Genomic DNA, 20,842 nt, shown 5'->3' on the forward strand with positions numbered 1-20,842 from the left:
ATTTTGATTACCGCTCAGTATTGTTGATTTCTCATACTGACTTTGAGAGTGAAAATTTCATTGGCACTGGACTTTTGAAACTGCAAAAATTGCTGTTATTTCTGAAAGTTATTAGATTATCGCATTCTGCAGGGAAAAGTAAACAAACAGGAAATATTTTGTGAATTTGAAGTAATTAAACATGACCACAAAACTATTGTGATACAATGCAGGACAAGACCAGGAGAGAGTTTTTCATTAACTGAAAATCTAGCAGAAATTCTTGAAAGTTGTCGACGCCAATTGCAATTTGGCAAACACGACGTTGTCACAGTTCATCCACTTTCCCAAAATCACCCTGCATTCTTTATTCTTTTTTCCTGTCGTTCATTGGGAAGAAAAACGGCTAGAGACAAAGTGGAAGCCCAGGCAGGGACTTAAACCCATCGATCTTCAGATTAAAATCAGATGCTCTACCGACTGCGCTTCCAGGGCCCATTCCAAACACAGTCTTATAGCTCACTTCAAAGTCTCATATTGTATATTTTGAATTTCCTTCAATGGTAATTCAGCCTCACCAGCACATTTCCCTCGCAAGCAGACCGGCAGCCTCCCTTTGGCTTCCTTTCTCAAATTCTTCAGCTTGTTCTCGCTTTTTGCCAGTGACTTGTGATGTGACAACTGTTTACCCAGGGACCTGCACTGGGACTTCAAGACTTTGAAGATTACGTTTAGTTCGGTGAGATCTGAGTGGGAAGCTACAGAGACAAAGATTGTATTTTGAGAGAGGGAATAAAAGGTATCATCTGGTGTTTGTTGTGGCAGTGTGTGAACGTAAATAAATTCATCTTGTAAACTAGCAAATTATGCAAATCGCAAAGTTTCAGAATATAAATAGATCTGTCAGCACCACATCATCATGGAAAATAACCCCATCCTTTATCCCGCCCGAGTCGTTCTTGCAAACGTGCAGCAACATAAATCGTTCAATATAAAAGCAAATTACTTCGGATGTAAAATCTGAAAGAAAAACAGGAAATGATGGAAAATCTCAGCGGGTCTGGCACCACCTGTGAAGTGAGAACCGAGTTAACATTTCGAGTCCGGGTCACTCTTCGTCCCAGTAAATCAATTAATCATTCAATCGTTGCTCACAGATGTCGCTAAAAAACATTCAAAAAGTTCCTTCAGGATTACCGGAGGTAAATCCTGTCATGCATTCAAAGAAAATACTGCAGATGGTGCGAATCTGCATGAGAAGCTAAACATGATAGGTTTGAAGCTCAAAAATTCAGAGGATATATGTGGAGCCAGACAGAGCATTTCAAATCCGTGTGATCCTTAATCAGAGCTGAAGTGAGGAGTAAATGAGATGGAGTAGATGAGAAAATGGAAGTTGAGTGAAAAATGGAGCTATGAAAGGTTTGACATTAGAGGAGGGAGAGAATCTTCAAGGTAAGTGCCATGGAGATTTTGCCATTTAACTCTGCATTCACCATTAAATTGGGAGCTTTCATAACAGGTTACTTGTTTTGACAGAAAGGTATAAAGGCACTGCTGAGATTTGAACTCAGGATCTCCTGTGTACTAGACAGGCACTTTAACCATCTAAGCCACAGCACCTACTTGCACACCAATTCTGCAAGTTTAGAGCAGATTTCCATTATTTTGATCACCGCTCAGTATTGTTGATTTCTCATACTGACTTTGAGAGTGCAAATTTCATTGGCACTGGACTTTTGAAACTGCAAAAATTGCAGTTATTTCTGAAAGTTATTAGATTATCGCATTCTGCAGGGAGAAGTAAACAAACAGGAAATATTTTGTGAATTTGAAGTAATTAAACATGACCACAAAACTATTGTGATACAATGCAGGACAAGACCAGGCGAGAGTTTATACATTAACTGAAAATTTAGCAGAAATTCTTGAAAGTTGTCGACGCCAATTGCAATTTGGTAAACACGACGTTGTCACAGTTCATCCACTTTCCCAAAATCACCCTGCATTCTTTATTCTTTTTTCCTGTCGTTCATTGGGAACAAAAACGCCTTGAGACAAAGTTGAAGCCCAGGCAGGGACTTAAACCCATCGATCTTCAGATTAAATGTCAGATGCTCTACCGACTGCGCTTCCAAGGCCCATTCCAAACGCAGTCTTATAGCTCACTTCAAAGTCTCATATTGTATATTTTGAATTTCCTTCAATGGTAATTCAGCCTCACCAGCACATTTCCCTCGCAAGCAGACTGGCAGCCTCCCTTTGGCTTCCTTTCTCAAATTCTTCAGCTTGTTCTCGCTTTTTACCAGTGACTTGTGATTTGACAACTGTTTACCCAGGGACCTGCACTGGGACTTCAAGACTTTGAAGATTACGTTTAGTTCGGTGAGATCTGAGTGGGAAGCTACAGAGACAAAGATTGTATTTTGAGAGAGGGAATAAAAGGTATCATCTGGTGTTTGTTGTGGCAGTGTGTGAACGTAAATAAATTCATCTAGTAAACGAGCAAATTATGCAAATCGCAAAGTTTCAGGATATAAATAGATCTGTCAGCACCACATCATCATGGAAAATAACCCCATCCTTTATACCGCCCGAGTCGTTCTTGCAAACGTGCAGCAACATAAATCGTTCAATATAAAAGCAAATTACTGCGGATGTAAAATCTGAAAGAAAAACAGGAAATGATGGAAAATCTCATCGGGTCTGGCACCACCTGTGAAGAGAGAACCGAGTTAACATTTCGAGTCCGGGTCACTCTTCGTCACAGTAAATCAATTAATCATTCAATCGTTGCTCACAGATGTCGTTAAAAAACATTCAAAATGTTCCTTCAGGATTACCGGAGGTAAATCCTGTCATGCATTCAAAGAAAATACTGCGGATGTTGCAAATCTGCATGAGAAGCTAAACATGATAGGATTGAAGCTCAAAAATTCAGAGGATATATGTGGAGCCAGACACAGAGTTAACATTTCAAATCCGTGTGATCCTTAATCAGAGCTGAAGTGAGGAGTAAATGCAATGGAATAGATGAGATGGAGAAGATGAGAAAATGGAAGTTGCGTGAAAAATGGAGCTATGAAAGGTTTGACATAAAAGCAGGGAGAGCATCTTCAAGGGTAGTGCCATGGAGATGTTGCCAATAAACTCTGCATTCACCATGAAATTGGGAGCTTTTCACAACAGGTGACTTGTTTTGACGTAAAGGTACTGCTGAGATTTGAACTCAGGATCTCCTGTTTACTAGACAGGCGCTTTAACCATCTAAGCCACAGCACCTACTGGCACACCAGCTCTGCAAGTTTGGAGCAGATTTCCATTATTTTGATTACCGCTCAGTATTGTTGACTTCTCATGCTGACTTTGAGAGTGCAAATTTCATCGGCACTGGACTTTTGAAACTGCAAAAATTGCAGTTATTTCTGAAAGTTATTAGATTATAGCATTCTGCAGGGAGAAGTAAACAAACAGGAAATATTTTGTGAATTGGAAGTAATTAAACATGACCACAAAACTACAGTGGTATAATGCAGGACAAGACCAGGAAAAAGTTTTTACATTAACTGAAAATCTAGCAGAAATTCTTGAAAGTTGTCGACGGCAATTGCAATTTGGCAAACACGACGTTGTCACGGTTTATCCACTTTCCCAAAATCACCATGCATTCTTTATTTTTTTTTCCTGTCGTTCATTGGGAACAAAAACGCCTTGAGACAAAGTTGAAGCCCAGGCAGGGACTTAAACCCATCGACCTTCAGATTAAAAGTCAGATGCTCTACCGACTGCGCTTCCAGGGCCCATTCCAAACACAGTCTTATAGCTCACTTCAATGTCTCATATTGTATATTTTGAATTTCCTTCAATGGTAATTCAGCCTCACCAGCACATTTCCCTCACAAGCAGACCGGCAGCCTCCCTTTGGCTTCCTTTCTCAAATTCTTCAGCTTGTTCTCGCTTTTTACCAGTGACTTGTGATTTGACAACTGTTTACCCAGGGACCTGCACTGGGACTTCAAGACTTTGAAGATTACGTTTAGTTCGGTGAGATCTGAGTGGGAAGCTACAGAGACAAAGATTGTATTTTGAGAGAGGGAATAAAAGGTATCATCTGGTGTTTGTTGTGGCAGTGTGTGAACGTAAATAAATTCATCTAGTAAACTAGCAAATTATGCAAATCGCAAAGTTTCAGGATATAAATAGATCTGTCAGCACCACATCATCATGGAAAATAACCCCATCCTTTATACCGCCCGAGTCGTTCTTGCAAACGTGCAGCAACATAAATCGTTCAATATAAAAGCAAATTACTGCGGATGTAAAATCTGAAAGAAAAACAGGAAATGATGGAAAATCTCAGCGGGTCTGGCACCACCTGTGAAGAGAGAACCGAGTTAACATTTCGAGTCCGGGTCACTCTTCGTCACAGTAAATCAATTAATCATTCAATCGTTGCTCACAGATGTCGTTAAAAAACATTCAAAATGTTCCTTCAGGATTACCGGAGGTAAATCCTGTCATGCATTCAAAGAAAATACTGCGGATGTTGCAAATCTGCATGAGAAGCTAAACATGATAGGATTGAAGCTCAAAAATTCAGAGGATATATGTGGAGCCAGACACAGAGTTAACATTTCAAATCCTTGTGATCCTTAATCAGAGCTGAAGTGAGGAGTAAATGCAATGGAGTAGATGAGATGGAGAAGATGAGAAAATGGAAGTTGCGTGAAACATGGAGCTATGAAAGGTTTGACATAAAAGTAGGGAGAGCATCTTCAAGGGTCGTGCCATGGAGATGTTGCCAATAAACTCTGCATTCACCATTAAATTGGGAGCTTTTCACAACAGGTGACTTGTTTTGACGGAAAGGTATAAAGGCACTGCTCAGATTTGAACTCAGGATTTCCTGTTTACTAGACAGGCGCTTTAACCATCTAAGCCACAGCGCCTACTTGCACACCAGCTCTGCAAGTTTGGAGCAGATTTCCATTATTTTGATTACCGCTCAGTATTGTTGATTTCTCATGCTGACTTTGAGAGTGCAAATTTCATCGGCACTGGACTTTTGAAACTGCAAAAATTGCTGTTATTTCTGAAAGTTATTAGATTATAGCATTCTGCAGGGAGAAGTAAACAAACAGGAAATATTTTGTGAATTGGAAATAATTAAACATGACCACAAAACTACAGTGGTATAATGCAGGACAAGACCAGGAGAGAGTTTTTACATTAACTGAAAATCTAGCAGAAATTCTTGAAAGTTGTCGACGGCAATTGCAATTTGGCAAACACGACGTTGTCACGGTTCATCCACTTTCCCAAAATCACCCTGCATTCTTTATTTTTTTTTCCTGTCATTCATTGGGAACAAAAACGCCTTGAGACAAAGTTGAAGCCCAGGCAGGGACTTAAACCCATCGACCTTCAGATTAAAAGTCAGATGCTCTACCGACTGCGCTTCCAGGGCCCATTCCAAACACAGTCGTATAGCTCACTTCAATGTCTCATATTGTATATTTTGAATTTCTTTCAATGGTAATTCAGCCTCACCAGCACATTTCCCTCGCAAGCAGACCGGCAGCCTCCCTTTGGCTTCCTTTCTCAATTTCTTCAGCTTGTACTCGCTTTTTACCAGTGACTTGTGATGTGACAACTGTTTACCCAGGGACCTGCACTGGGACTTCAAGACTTTGAAGATTACGTTTAGTTCGGTGAGATCTGAGTGGGAAGCTACAGAGACAAAGATTGTATTTTGAGAGAGGGAATAAAAGATATAATCTGGTGTTTGTTGTGGAAGTGTGTGAACGTAAATAAATTCATCTTGTAAACTAGCAAATTATGCAAATCGCAAAGTTTCAGGATATAAATAGATCTGTCAGCACCACATCATCATGGAAAATAACCCCATCCTTTATCCCGCCCGAGTCGTTCTTGCAAACGTGCAGCAACATAAATCGTTCAATATAAAAGCAAATTACTGCGGATGTAAAATGTGAAAGAAAAACAGGAAATAATGGAAAATCTCAGCGGGTCTGGCACCACCTGTGAAGAGAGAACCGAGTTAACATTTCGAGTCCGGGTCACTCTTCGTCCCAGTAAATCAATTAATCATTCAATCGTTTCTCCCATATGTCGCTAAAAAACATTCAAAAAGTTCCTTCAGGATTACCGGAGGTAAATCCTGTCATGCATTCAAAGAAAATACTGCAGATGGTGCGAATCTGCATGAGAAGCCACACATGATAGGATTGAAGTTCAAAAATTCAGAGGATATATGTGGAGCCAGACACAGCGTTAAAATTTCAAATCCGTGTGATCCTTAATCAGAGCTGAAGTGAGGAGTAAATGCAATGGAGTAGATGAGATGGAGTAGATGAGAAAATGGAAGTTGCGTGAAAAATGGAGCCATGAAAGGTTTGACATTAGAGTAGGGAGGACATCTTCAAGGTAAGTGCCATGGAGATTTTGCCAGTAAACTCTGCATTCACCATTAAATTGGGAGCTTTTCATAACAGGTTACTTGTTTTGACAGAAAGGTGTAAAGGAACGCTGAGATTTGAACTCAGGATCCCCTGTTTACTAGACAGGAACTTTAACATCTGAGCCACAGCCCTACTGGCAAACCAGCTCTGCAAGTTTGGAGCAGATTTCCATTATTTTGATTACCGCTCAGTATTGTTGATTTCTCATACTGACTTTGAGAGTGCAAATTTCATCGGCACTGGACTTTTGAAACTGCAAAAATTGCTGTTATTTCTGAAAGTTATTAGATTATCGCATTCTGCAGGGAAAAGTAAACAAACAGGAAATATGTTGTGAATTTGAAGTAATTAAACATGACCACAAAACTATTGTGATACAATGCAGGACAAGACCAGGAGAGAGTTTATACATTAACTGAAAATCTAGCAGAAATTCTTGAAAGTTGTCAACGCCAATTGCAATTTGGCAAACACGACGTTGTCACGGTTCATCCACTTTCCCAAAATCACCCTGCATTCTTTTTTTTTTTCCCTGTCGTTCATTGGGAACAAAAACGCCTTGAGACAAAGTTGAAGCCCAGGCAGGGACTTAAACCCATCGACCTTCAGATTAAAAGTCAGATGCTCTACCGACTGCGCTTCCAGGGCCCATTCCAAACACAGTCTTATAGCTCACTTCAATGTCTCATATTGTATATTTTGAATTTCCTTCAATGGTAATTCAGCCTCACCAGCACATTTCCCTCGCAAGCAGACCGGCAGCCTCCCTTTGGCTTCCTTTCTCAAATTCTTCAGCTTGTACTCGCTTTTTACAAGTGACTTGTGATGTGACAACTGTTTACCCAGGGACCTGCACTGGGACTTCAAGACTTTGAAGATTACGTTTAGTTCGGTGAGATCTGAGTGGGAAGCGACAGAGACAAAGATTGTATTTTGAGAGAGGGAATAAAAGGTATCATCTGGTGTTTGTTGTGGCAGTGTGTGAACGTAAATAAATTCATCTAGCAAACTAGCAAATTATGCAAATCGCAAAGTTTCAGGATATAAATAGATCTGTCAGCACCACATCATCATGGAAAATAACCCCATCCTTTATACCGCCCGAGTCGTTCTTGCAAACGTGCAGCAACATAAATCGTTCAATATAAAAGCAAATTACTGCGGATGTAAAATCTGAAAGAAAAACAGGAAATGATGGAAAATCTCAGCGGGTCTGGCACCACCTGTGAAGAGAGAACCGAGTTAACATTTCGAGTCCGGGTCACTCTTCGTCCCAGTAAATCAATTAATCATTCAATCGTTTCTCACAGATGTCGCTAAAAAACATTCAAAAAGTTCCTTCAGGATTACCGGAGGTAAATCCTGTCATGCATTCAAAGAAAATACTGCAGATGTTGCGAATCTGCATGAGAAGCTCAACATGATAGGATTGAAGTTCAAAAATTCAGAGGATATATGTGGAGCCAGACACAGCGTTAACATTTCAAATCCGTGTGATCCTTAATCAGAGCTGAAGTGAGGAGTAAATGCAATGGAGTAGATGAGATGGAGTAGATGAGAAAATGGAAGTTGCGTGAAAAATGGAGCTATGAAAGGTTTGACATAAGAGTAGGGAGAGCATCTTCAAGGGTCGTGCCATGGAGATGTTGCCAATCAACTCTGCATTCACCATTAAATTGGGAGCCTTTCATAACAGGTTACTTGTTTTGACAGAAAGGTATAAAGGCACTGCTGAGATTTGAACTCAGGATCTCCTGTTTAATAGACAGGCGCTTTAACCATCTAAGCCACAGCACCTACGTGCACACCAGCTTTGCAAGTTTGGAGCAGATTTCCATTATTTTGATTACCGCTCAGTATTGTTGATTTCTCATGCTGACTTTGAGAGTGCAAATTTCATTGGCACTGGACTTTTGAAACTGCAAAAATTGCTGTTATTTCTGAAAATTATTAGATTATCGCATTCTGCAGGGAAAAGTAAACAAACAGGAAATATGTTGTGAATTTGAAGTAATTAAACATGACCACAAAACTATTGTGATACAATGCAGGACAAGACCAGGAGAGAGTTTATACATTAACTGAAAATCTAGCAGAAATTCTTGAAAGTTGTCGACGCCAATTGCAATTTGGCAAACACGACGTTTTCACAGTTCATCCACTTTCCCAAAATCACCCTGCATTCTTTATTCTTTTTTCCTGTCGTTCATTGGGAACAAAAACGCCTTGAGACAAAGTTGAAGCCCAGACAGGGACTTAAACCCATCGATCTTCAGATTAAAAGTCAGATGCTCTACCGACTGCGCTTCCAAGGCCCATTCCAAACGCAGTCTTATAGCTCACTTCAAAGTCTCATATTGTATATTTTGAATCTCCTTCAACGGTAATTCAGCCTCACCAGCACATTTCCCTCGCAAGCAGACCGGCAGCCTCCCTTTGGCTTCCTTTCTCAAATTCTTCAGCTTGTTCTCGCTTTTTACCAGTGACTTGTGATTTGACAACTGTTTACCCAGGGACCTGCACTGGGACTTCAAGACTTTGAAGATTACGTTTAGTTCGGTGAGATCTGAGTGGGAAGCTACAGAGACAAAGATTGTATTTTGAGAGAGGGAATAAAAGGTATCATCTGGTGTTTGTTGTGGCAGTGTGTGAACGTAAATAAATTCATCTAGTAAACGAGCAAATTATGCAAATCGCAAAGTTTCAGGATATAAATAGATCTGTCAGCACCACATCATCATGGAAAATAACCCCATCCTTTATACCGCCCGAGTCGTTCTTGCAAACGTGCAGCAACATAAATCGTTCAATATAAAAGCAAATTACTGCGGATGTAAAATCTGAAAGAAAAACAGGAAATGATGGAAAATCTCATCGGGTCTGGCACCACCTGTGAAGAGAGAACCGAGTTAACATTTCGAGTCCGGGTCACTCTTCGTCACAGTAAATCAATTAATCATTCAATCGTTGCTCACAGATGTCGCTAAAAAACATTCAAAATGTTTCATGCATTCAAAGAAAATACTGCGGATGTTGCAAATCTGCATGAGAAGCTAAACATGATAGGATTGAAGCTCAAAAATTCAGAGGATATATGTGGAGCCAGACACAGAGTTAACATTTCAAATCCGTGTGATCCTTAATCAGAGCTGAAGTGAGGAGTAAATGCAATGGAATAGATGAGATGGAGAAGATGAGAAAATGGAAGTTACGTGAAAAATGGAGCTATGAAAGGTTTGACATAAAAGCAGGGAGAGCATCTTCAAGGGTAGTGCCATGGAGATGTTGCCAATAAACTCTGCATTCACCATGAAATTGGGAGCTTTTCACAACAGGTGACTTGTTTTGACGTAAAGGTACTGCTGAGATTTGAACTCAGGATCTCCTGTTTACTAGACAGGCGCTTTAACCATCTAAGCCACAGCACCTACTGGCACACCAGCTCTGCAAGTTTGGAGCAGATTTCCATTATTTTGATTACCGCTCAGTATTGTTGATTTCTCATGCTGACTTTGAGAGTGCAAATTTCATCGGCACTGGACTTTTGAAACTGCAAAAATTGCAGTTATTTCTGAAAGTTATTAGATTATAGCATTCTGCAGGGAGAAGTAAACAAACAGGAAATATTTTGTGAATTGGAAGTAATTAAACATGACCACAAAACTTTTTTCCTGTCGTTCATTGTGAACAAAAACGGCTAGAGACAAAGTTGAAGCCCAGGCAGGGACTTAAACCCATCGACCTTCAGATTAAAAGTCAGATGCTCTACCGACTGCGCTTCTAGGGCCCATTCCAAACGCAGTCTTATAGCTCACTTCAAAGTCTCATATTGTATATTTTGAATTTCCTTCAATGGTAATTCAGCCTCACCAGCACATTTCCCTCGGAAGCAGACCGGCAGCCTCCCTTTGGCTTCCTTTCTCAAATTCTTCAGCTTGTTCTCGCTTTTTACCAGTGACTTGTGATGTGACAACTGTTTACCCAGGGACCTGCACTGGGACTTCAAGACTTTGAAGATTACGTTTAGTTCGGTGAGATCTGAGTGGGAAGCTACAGAGACAAAGATTGTATTTTGAGAGAGGGAATAAAAGGTATCATCTGGTGTTTGTTGTGGCAGTGTGTGAACGTAAATAAATTCATCTTGTAAACTAGCAAATTATGCAAATCGCAAAGTTTCAGGATATAAATAGATCTGTCAGCACCACATCATCATGGAAAATAACCCCATCCTTTATACCGCCCGAGTCGTTCTTGCAAACGTGCAGCAACATAAATCGTTCAATATAAAAGCAAATTACTGCGGATGTAAAATCTGAAAGAAAAACAGGAAATGATGGAAAATCTCAGCGGGTCTGGCACCACCTGTGAAGAGAGAACCGAGTTAACATTTCGAGTCCGGGTCACTCTTCGTCACAGTAAATCAATTAATCATTCAATCGTTGCTCACAGATGTCGCTAAAAAACATTCAAAATGTTCCTTCAGGATTACCGGAGGTAAATCCTGTCATGCATTCAAAGAAAATACTGCGGATGTTGCAAATCTGCATGAGAAGCTAAACATGATAGGATTGAAGCTCAAAAATTCAGAGGATATATGTGGAGCCAGACACAGAGTTAACATTTCAAATCCGTGTGATCCTTAATCAGAGCTGAAGTGAGGAGTAAATGCAATGGAGTAGATGAGATTGAGTAGATGAGAAAATGGAAGTTGCGTGAAAAATGGAGGTATGAAAGGTTTGACATAAGAGTACGGAGAGCATCTTCAAGGGTAGTGCCATGGAGATGTTGCCAATCATCTCTGCATTCACCATTAAATTGGGAGCTTTTCACAACAGGTGACTTGTTTTGACGTAAAGGTATAAAGGCACTGCTGAGATTTGAACTCAGGATCTCCTGTTTACTAGACAGGCGCTTTAACCATCTAAGCCACAGCACCTAGTTGCACACCAGCTCTGCAAGTTTGGAGCAGATTTCCATTATTTTGATTACCGCTCAGTATTGTTGATTTCTCATACTGACTTTGAGAGTGCAAATTTCATTGGCACTGGACTTTTGAAACTCCAAAAATTGCTGTTATTTCTGAAAATTATTAGATTATCGCATTCTGCAGGGAAAAGTAAACAAACAGGAAATATGTTGTGAATTTGAAGTAATTAAACATGACCACAAAACTATTGTGATACAATGCAGGACAAGACCAGGAGAGAGTTTATACATTAACTGAAAATCTAGCAGGAATTCTTGAAAGTTGTCGACGCCAATTGCAATTTGGCAAACACGACGTTTTCACAGTTCATCCACTTTCCCAAAATCACCCTGCATTCTTTATTCTTTTTTCCTGTCGTTCATTGGGAACAAAAACGCCTTGAGACAAAGTTGAAGCCCAGGCAGGGACTTAAACCCATCGATCTTCAGATTAAAAGTCAGATGCTCTACCGACTGCGCTTCCAAGGCCCATTCCAAACGCAGTCTTATAGCTCACTTCAAAGTCTCATATTGTATATTTTGAATCTCCTTCAACGGTAATTCAGCCTCACCAGCACATTTCCCTCGCAAGCAGACTGGCAGCCTCCCTTTGGCTTCCTTTCTCAAATTCTTCAGCTTGTTCTCGCTTTTTACCAGTGACTTGTGATTTGACAACTGTTTACCCAGGGACCTGCACTGGGACTTCAAGACTTTGAAGATTACGTTTAGTTCGGTGAGATCTGAGTGGGAAGCTACAGAGACAAAGATTGTATTTTGAGAGAGGGAATAAAAGGTATCATCTGGTGTTTGTTGTGGCAGTGTGTGAACGTAAATAAATTCATCTAGTAAACTAGCAAATTATGCAAATCGCAAAGTTTCAGGATATAAATAGATCTGTCAGCACCACATCATCATGGAAAATAACCCCATCCTTTATACCGCCCGAGTCGTTCTTGCAAACGTGCAGCAACATAAATCGTTCAATATAAAAGCAAATTACTGCGGATGTAAAATCTGAAAGAAAAACAGGAAATGATGGAAAATCTCAGCGGGTCTGGCACCACCTGTGAAGAGAGAACCGAGTTAACATTTCGAGTCCGGGTCACTCTTCGTCACAGTAAATCAATTAATCATTCAATCGTTGCTCACAGATGTCGCTAAAAAACATTCAAAATGTTCCTTCAGGATTACCGGAGGTAAATCCTGTCATGCATTCAAAGAAAATACTGCGGATGTTGCAAATCTGCATGAGAAGCTAAACATGATAGGATTGAAGCTCAAAAATTCAGAGGATATATGTGGAGCCAGACACAGAGTTAACATTTCAAATCCGTGTGATCCTTAATCAGAGCTGAAGTGAGGAGTAAATGCAATGGAGTAGATGAGATGGAGTAGATGAGAAAATGGAAGTTGCGTGAAAAATGGAGCTATGAAAGGTTTGACATAAGAGTAGGGAGAGCATCTTCAAGGGTAGTGCCATGGAGATGTTGCCAATCAACTCTGCATTCACCATTAAATTGGGAGCTTTTCACAACAGGTGACTTGTTTTGACATAAAGGTATAAAGGCACTGCTGAGATTTGAACTCAGGATCTCCTGTTTACTAGACAGGCGCTTTAACCATCTAAGCCACGGCGCCTACTTGCACACCAGCTCTGCAAGTTTGGAGCAGATTTCCATTATTTTGATTACCGCTCAGTATTGTTGATTTCTCATGCTGACTTTGAGAGTGCAAATTTCATTGGCACTGGACTTTTGAAACTGCAAAAATTGCTGTTATTTCTGAAAATTATTAGATTATCGCATTCTGCAGGGAAAAGTAAACAAACAGGAAATATGTTGTGAATTTGAAGTAATTAAACATGACCACAAAACTATTGTGATACAATGCAGGACAAGACCAGGAGAGAGTTTATACATTAACTGAAAATCTAGCAGAAATTCTTGAAAGTTGTCGACGCCAATTGCAATTTGGCAAACACGACGTTGTCACAGTTCATCCACTTTCCCAAAATCACCCTGCATTCTTTATTCTTTTTTCCTGTCGTTCATTGGGAACAAAAACGCCTTGAGACAAAGTTGAAGCCCAGGCAGGGACTTAAACCCATCGATCTTCAGATTAAAAGTCAGATGCTCTACCGACTGCGCTTCCAAGGCCCATTCCAAACGCAGTCTTATAGCTCACTTCAAAGTCTCATATTGTATATTTTGAATTTCCTTCAACGGTAATTCAGCCTCACCAGCACATTTCCCTCGCAAGCAGACTGGCAGCCTCCCTTTGGCTTCCTTTCTCAAATTCTTCAGCTTGTTCTCGCTTTTTACCAGTGACTTGTGATTTGACAACTGTTTACCCAGGGACCTGCACTGGGACTTCAAGACTTTGAAGATTACGTTTAGTTCGGTGAGATCTGAGTGGGAAGCTACAGAGACAAAGATTGTATTTTGAGAGAGGGAATAAAAGGTATCATCTGGTGTTTGTTGTGGCAGTGTGTGAACGTAAATAAATTCATCTAGTAAACTAGCAAATTATGCAAATCGCAAAGTTTCAGGATATAAATAGATCTGTCAGCACCATATCATCATGGAAAATAACCCCATCCTTTATACCGCCCGAGTCGTTCTTGCAAACGTGCAGCAACATAAATCGTTCAATATAAAAGCAAATTACTGCGGATGTAAAATCTGAAAGAAAAACAGGAAATGATGGAAAATCTCAGCGGGTCTGGCACCACCTGTGAAGAGAGAACCGAGTTAACATTTCGAGTCCGGGTCACTCTTCGTCACAGTAAATCAATTAATCATTCAATCGTTGCTCACAGATGTCGCTTAAAAACATTCAAAATGTTCCTTCAGGATTACCGGAGGTAAATCCTGTCATGCATTCAAAGAAAATACTGCGGATGTTGCAAATCTGCATGAGAAGCTAAACATGATAGGATTGAAGCTCAAAAATTCAGAGGATATATGTGGAGCCAGACACAGAGTTAACATTTCAAATCCGTGTGATCCTTAATCAGAGCTGAAGTGAGGAGTAAATGCAATGGAGTAGATGAGATGGAGTAGATGAGAAAATGGAAGTTGCGTGAAAAATGGAGCTATGAAAGGTTTGACATAAGAGTAGGGAGAGCATCTCCAAGGGTAGTGCCATGGAGATGTTGCCAATCAACTCTGCATTCACCATTAAATTGGGAGCTTTTCTCAACAGGTGACTTGTTTTGATGTAAAGGTATAAAGGCACTGCTGAGATTTGAACTCAGGATCTCCTGTTTACTAGACAGGCGCTTTAACCATCTAAGCCACAGTGCCTACTTGCACACCAGCTCTGCAAGTTTGGAGCAGATTTCCATTATTTTGATTACCGCTCAGTATTGTTGATTTCTCATGCTGACTTTGAGAGTGCAAATTTCATTGGCACTGGACTTTTGAAACTGCAAAAATTGCAGTTATTTCTGAAAGTAATTAGATTATAGCATTCTGCAGGGAGAAGTTAACAAACAGGAAATATTTTGTGAATTGGAAGTAATTAAACATGACCACAAAACTATTGTGATACAATGCAGGACAAGACCAGGAGAGAGTTTTTACATTAACTGAAAATCTAGCAGAAATTCTTGAAACTTGCCGACGGCAATTGCAATTTGGCAAACACGACGTTGTCACGGTTCATCCACTTTCCCAAAATCACCCTGCATTCTTTATTCTTTTTTCCTGTCGTTCATTGGGAACAAAAACGCCTTGAGACAAAGTTGAAGCCCAGGCAGGGACTTAAACCCATCGATCTTCAGATTAAAAGTCAGATGCTCTACCGACTGCGCTTCCAGGGCCCATTCCAAACACAGTCTTATAGCTCACTTCAAAGTCTCATTTTGTATATTTTGAATTTCCTTCAATGGTAATTCAGCCTCACCAGCACATTTCCCTCGCAAGCAGACCGGCAGCCTCCCTTTGGCTTCCTTTCTCAAATTCTTCAGCTTGTTCTCGCTTTTTACCAGTGACTTGTGATTTGACAACTGTTTACCCAGGGACCTGCACTGGGACTTCAAGACTTTGAAGATTACGTTTAGTTCGGTGAGATCTGAGTGGAAAGCTACAGAGACAAAGATTGTATTTTGAGAGAGGGAATAAAAGGTATCATCTGGTGTTTGTTGTGGCAGTGTGTGAACGTAAATAAATTCATCTTGTAAACTAGCAAATTATGCAAATCGCAAAGTTTCAGGATATAAATAGATCTGTCAGCACCACATCATCATGGAAAATAACCCCATTCTTTATCCCGCCCGAGTCGTTCTTGCAAACGTGCAGCAACATAAATCGTTCAATATAAAAGCAAATTACTTTGGATGTAAATTCTGAAAGAAAAACAGGAAATGATGGAAAATGTCAGCGGGTCTGGCACCACCTGTGAAGAGAGAACCTAGTTAACATTTCGAGTCCGGGTCACTCTTCGTCCCAGTAAATCAATTAATCATTCAATCGTTGCACACAGATGGCGCTAAAAAACATTCAAAAAGTTCCTTCAGGGTTACCGGAGGTAAATCCTGTCATGCATTCAAAGAAAATACTGCAGATGGTGCGAATCTGCATGAGAAGCTAAACATGATAGGATTGAAGCTCAAAAATTCAGAGGATATATGTGGAGCCAGACACAGCGTTAACATTTCAAATCCGTGTGATCCTTAATCAGAGCTGAAGTGAAGAGGAAATGCAATGGAGTCGATGAGATGGAGTAGATGAGAAAAACGCAGCTATGAAAGGTTTGACATAGGAGTAGGGTGGGCATTTTCAAGTTTAGTGCCATGGAGATTTTGCCAATAAACTCTGCATTCACCATTAAATTGGGAGCTTTTCATAACAGGTTACTTGTTTTGACAGAAGGTATAAAGGCACTGCTGAGATTTGAACTCAGGATCTCCTCTTTACTAGACAGGCACTTTCACCATCTAAGCCACAGCACCTACTTGCAGACTAGCTTTGCAAGTTTGGAGCAGATTTCCATTATTTTGATTACCGCTCAGTACTGTTGATTTCTCATGCTGACTTTGAGAGTGCAAATTTCATCCGCACTGGACTTTTGAAACTGCAAAAATTGCAGTTATTTCTGAAAGTTATTAGATTATAGCATTCTGCAGGGAGAAGTAAACAAACAGGAAATATTTTGTGAATTGGAAGTAATTAAACATGACCACAAAACTACAGTGGTATAATGCAGGACAAGCGAAACATGATAGGATTTAACCTCAAAAAATCAGAGGATATATGTGGAGCCAGAAACAGAGTTAACATTTCAAATCCGTGTGATCCTTAATCAGAGCTGAAGTGAGGGCTGTGGTAGTATGTATTATGGGTCATGTGGGACTGGAAGCCCTAATGTCATTGGCTGACAGATCCCGGGTCCTGGTTGGCCGTTGACCTCTAGCTCCGCCCTGAAGGCGGAGTATAAGAAGCCGGAGTCCTCCCCCGCAGGCCAGTCTACTATCGAGCTGCGGGGGAACAGACACGCTTATAAAGCCGCATCGACTTCACTCTATTCGTCTCTCGGAGTCTTTGTGCGCCACAATTTATTAAGCGTGCCTAAAAAGGACTATGGAGCTCAGGATGATCCCGGAATGCCTGAAGATCAGCCCCCACGCAGTGAACGCGGCAGCAGCCTTCAAGCACTGGCAGACTTGTTTCAAGGCCTACATCAGAACGACCACCGGCCGAGTCATAGAAGAACAAAAACTACAGGTCCTGCACTCGAGGTTAAGCACGGATATTTTCTCCCTCATCGAAGACGCGGAGGATTTCCAGATGGCGTTCGCAGCACTGAAAAGTCTCTATGTCCGCCCAGTTAACCAAATCTACGCTCGCTACCAGCTCGCGACGAGACGGCAAAGTCCCGGAGAATCGATTGACGAATTCTACGCCGCGCTGCTGATTTTGGGACGAGCCTGCAGCTGCCCTTCGGTGAACGCAAATGAACACACGGACATGTTAATGCGCGATGCTTTTGTGGCAGGTATGAACTCCTCCCAAATCCTCCAAAGACTTCTAGAAAAAGAGTCGCTAGGACTCTCAGAGGCACGGGCCCTAGCAGCCTCCCTAGACGTGGCCGCGCGGAATACCCACGCCTACGGCCCCGACCGCGTGGCAGCCCATTGGGCTCCGTACGTACCCGTCGCGACAAACCCACCCCCCCCGGATACCCCACAGGCTTGCGCGGTCCAAACGCCAAGTCGCACCGGGGGCGCCCGCTGCTATTTCTGCGGCCAGGCGAAACACCCCCGGCAGCGCTGCCCGGCCCACGCAGCAATCTGCAAGAGCTGCGGGAAAAAGGGCCATTTCGCGGTTGTGTGCCGGTCCCGCGAGGTCGCCGCTGTCCCGGGAGAACAGGGAACCCTGCACGCCGCTTATACTCCCCAACCCCCCCAGCGCCCCATGTACGACCCGCAGGCGCAGCCACTCTGGGTCCCGACCATCGCTCTCCCCGGAGAACAGGGAGCCCTGCACGCCGCTTACGCTCCCCAACCTCCCCCCCCGTCCCCACGTATGACCCGCCGGCGCTACCAATTTGGGTCCCGACCACCGCTGTCCCCAGAGATGAGGGAGCCCCGCGCGGTCCTAACGCTCCCCAACCACCCCAGCGCTCCATGTGCGACCAGCAGACACCGCCATTTTGGGTCCCGGCCACCACGAGGGGAGGAAGGGCGCCGCCATCTTGGACCACCCCAGACCTGTACGACGCATGGGGGCGGCCATTTTGTCCACCCCCGCTGCCATCTTGTGACCCCCCAGCCATGTGCGATGTATGGGGGCAGCCATTTTGTTCATCCCCGACGCCATCTTGGACGGCAACAACGGACCCCAGTGTCGACGGCTCGACGGGGTCCGAGGAAGACGCTCCACTACTACAACCACGTCTCGCTTCAATGATGCTCGATCAAGCTCGGCCCCGGACACTCCAGACGACGACGACAACAGTGCTAATAAACAGGCACGAGACACCATGCCTAGTCGACTCCGGGAGCACGGAGAGCTTTATCCACCCCGACACGGTAAGACGCTGTTCCTTGACCACCTATCCCAGCGCACAAAAGATTTCCCTAGCTGCAGGATCCCACTCCGTACAGATCAAAGGTTTCTGCATAGTTACCCTAACGGTGCAGGGGAGGGAGTTCAAAAACTACAAACTACACGTCCTTCCCCAACTCTGCGCCCCCACATTACTGGAATTAGATTTCCAGTGCAATCTACAGAGCCTTACGTTCAAATTCGGCGGCCCAATACCCCCACTCACTATCTGTGGCCTCGCAACCCTCAAGGTGCAACCCCCGTCCTTGTTTGCGAACCTCACCCCGGATTGCAAACCCGTCGCCACTAGGAGCAGACGGTACAGCGCCCAGGACCGGACCTTCATTCGGTCCGAAGTCCAGTGGCTGCTAAAGGAAGGCATAATCCAGGCCAGCAATAGTCCCTGGAGAGCACAGGTGGTAGTAGTGAAGACAGGGGAGAAACAAAGGATGGTCATAGACTATAGCCAGACCATCAACAGGTACACACAACTAGACACGTACCCTCTCCCCCGCATATCCGACATGGTCAATCGGATTGCCCAATATAAAGTCTTCTCCACCGTGGACCTCAAGTCCGCCTACCATCAGCTCCCCATCCGCCCAAGTGACCGCAAGTACACAGCCTTTGAGGCAGACGGGCGCTTATACCATTTCCTAAGGGTCCCATTTGGCGTCACAAACGGGGTCTCGGTCTTCCAACAGGAGATGGACTGAATGGGTGATCAACATGGGTTGCGGGCCACGTTCCCGTATCTCGACAATGTAACCATCTGCGGCCACGACCAGCAGGACCACGACGCCAACCTCCAAAAATTCCTCCAGACCGCCAAAGCCTTGAACCTCACGTACAACGAGGACAAGTGCGTTTTTAGCACCAACCGGCTAGCCATTCTGGGCTACGTAGTGCGCAATGGGATAATAGGCCCCGACCCCGAACGTATACGCGCCCTCATGGAATTTCCCCTCCCGCACTGCTCAAAAGCCCTGAAACGCTGCCTGGGTTTTTTTTCATACTACGCCCAGTGGGTCCCTCAGTACACAGACAAGGCCCGCCCCCTAATACAGACCACAACCTTCCCTCTGTCGACAGAGGCTTGCCAGGCCTTCAGCCGCATCAAAGCGGATATCGCAAAGGCCACGATGCGCGCCATCGACGAGTCCCTCCCCTTCCAGGTCGAGAGCGACGCCTCCGACGTAGCTCTAGCGGCCGCCCTTAACCAAGCGGGCAGACCCGTGGCCTTTTTCTCCCGAACCCTCCACGCTTCAGAAATCCGCCACTCCTCAGTGGAAAAGGAAGCCCAAGCCATAGTGGAAGCTGTGCGACATTGGAGGCATTACCTGGCCGGCAGGAGATTCACTCTCCTCACCGACCAACGGTCGGTAGCCTTCAGGTTCGATAATGCACTGCGGGGCAAAATCAAAAACGACAAGATCTTAAGGTGGAGGATCGAGCTCTCCACCTTCAACTACGAGATCTTGAATCGTCCCGGAAAGCTGAACGAGCCGTCCGATGCCCTATCCCGCGGCACATGTGCCAACGCACGTATTAACCGCCTCCAAACCCTCCACGAGGACCTCTGCCACCCGGGGGTCACTCGGTTTTTCCACTTTATCAAGTCCCGCAACCTCCCATACTCTTTAGAGGAGGTCCGTACAGTCACAAGGGACTGCCACATCTGCGCAGAATGCAAACCGCATTTTTTCAGGCCGGATGGTGCGCACCTGATTAAGGCTTCCCGTCCCTTTGAACGCCTTAGTCTGGATTTCAAAGGGCCCCTCCCCTCCACCGACCGCAGCACATACTTCCTTAATGTGGTGGACGAGTACTCCCGCTTCCCATTCGCCATCCCCTGCTCTGACATGACCGCGGCCACAGTCATTAAAGCCCTGAACACCATCTTCACACTGTTCGGTTGCCCCGCATACGTCCACAGCGACAGGGGGTCCTCTTTCATGAGTGACGAGCTGCGCCAGTTCCTGCTCAGCAAGGGCATAGCCTCAAGCAGGACGACCAGCTACAACCCCCGGGGGAACGGGCAAGTAGAGAGGGAGAACGGCACGGTCTGGAAGACCGTCCTACTGGCCCTACGGTCCAGGGACCTCCCAGTTTCACGGTGGCAGGAGGTCCTCCGACGCTCTCCACTCCATGCGGTCACTATTGTGTATGAGCACTAATCAAACGCCTCATGAGCGTCTCCTTGTCTTCCCTAGGAAGTCCTCCTCTGGAAAGTCGCTGCCGACCTGGCTGGCGGCCCCAGGACCCATCTTGCTCCGAAAGCATGTGCGGGCACACAAGGCGGACCCGTTGGTCAAAAGGGTTCACCTCCTCCACGCGAACCCGCAGTACGCTTACGTGGAGTACCCC

At 43.7% G+C, this 20,842-nt stretch overlaps 9 non-coding genes across 9 annotated transcripts; all 9 read right to left on the reverse strand.

Annotated features, from left to right (window-relative positions):
- Positions 1-1,528: 1,528 nt before the first annotated feature.
- trnat-agu (transfer RNA threonine (anticodon AGU)) lies at positions 1,529-1,602 on the reverse strand. The gene has a single exon. It is a non-coding gene; the product is annotated as a tRNA-Thr (tRNA).
- A 1,585-nt stretch (positions 1,603-3,187) lies between these two features.
- trnat-agu (transfer RNA threonine (anticodon AGU)) lies at positions 3,188-3,261 on the reverse strand. The gene has a single exon. It is a non-coding gene; the product is annotated as a tRNA-Thr (tRNA).
- A 1,593-nt stretch (positions 3,262-4,854) lies between these two features.
- trnat-agu (transfer RNA threonine (anticodon AGU)) lies at positions 4,855-4,928 on the reverse strand. The gene has a single exon. It is a non-coding gene; the product is annotated as a tRNA-Thr (tRNA).
- Positions 4,929-8,184: 3,256 nt separating this feature from the next.
- On the reverse strand, positions 8,185-8,258 carry trnan-auu (transfer RNA asparagine (anticodon AUU)). The gene has a single exon. It is a non-coding gene; the product is annotated as a tRNA-Asn (tRNA).
- A 1,557-nt stretch (positions 8,259-9,815) lies between these two features.
- On the reverse strand, positions 9,816-9,889 carry trnat-agu (transfer RNA threonine (anticodon AGU)). The gene has a single exon. It is a non-coding gene; the product is annotated as a tRNA-Thr (tRNA).
- A 1,434-nt stretch (positions 9,890-11,323) lies between these two features.
- Positions 11,324-11,397, reverse strand: trnat-agu (transfer RNA threonine (anticodon AGU)). The gene has a single exon. It is a non-coding gene; the product is annotated as a tRNA-Thr (tRNA).
- Positions 11,398-12,990: 1,593 nt separating this feature from the next.
- On the reverse strand, positions 12,991-13,064 carry trnat-agu (transfer RNA threonine (anticodon AGU)). Its single transcript has one exon. It is a non-coding gene; the product is annotated as a tRNA-Thr (tRNA).
- A 1,593-nt stretch (positions 13,065-14,657) lies between these two features.
- On the reverse strand, positions 14,658-14,731 carry trnat-agu (transfer RNA threonine (anticodon AGU)). Its single transcript has one exon. It is a non-coding gene; the product is annotated as a tRNA-Thr (tRNA).
- A 1,575-nt stretch (positions 14,732-16,306) lies between these two features.
- Positions 16,307-16,380, reverse strand: trnat-agu (transfer RNA threonine (anticodon AGU)). Its single transcript has one exon. It is a non-coding gene; the product is annotated as a tRNA-Thr (tRNA).
- Between the last annotated feature and the right edge of the window lie 4,462 nt (positions 16,381-20,842).

Source organism: Scyliorhinus torazame, chromosome 4 (assembly GCF_047496885.1).
Source record: "Scyliorhinus torazame isolate Kashiwa2021f chromosome 4, sScyTor2.1, whole genome shotgun sequence".
NCBI classification, from domain to species: Eukaryota; Metazoa; Chordata; class Chondrichthyes; order Carcharhiniformes; family Scyliorhinidae; genus Scyliorhinus; species Scyliorhinus torazame.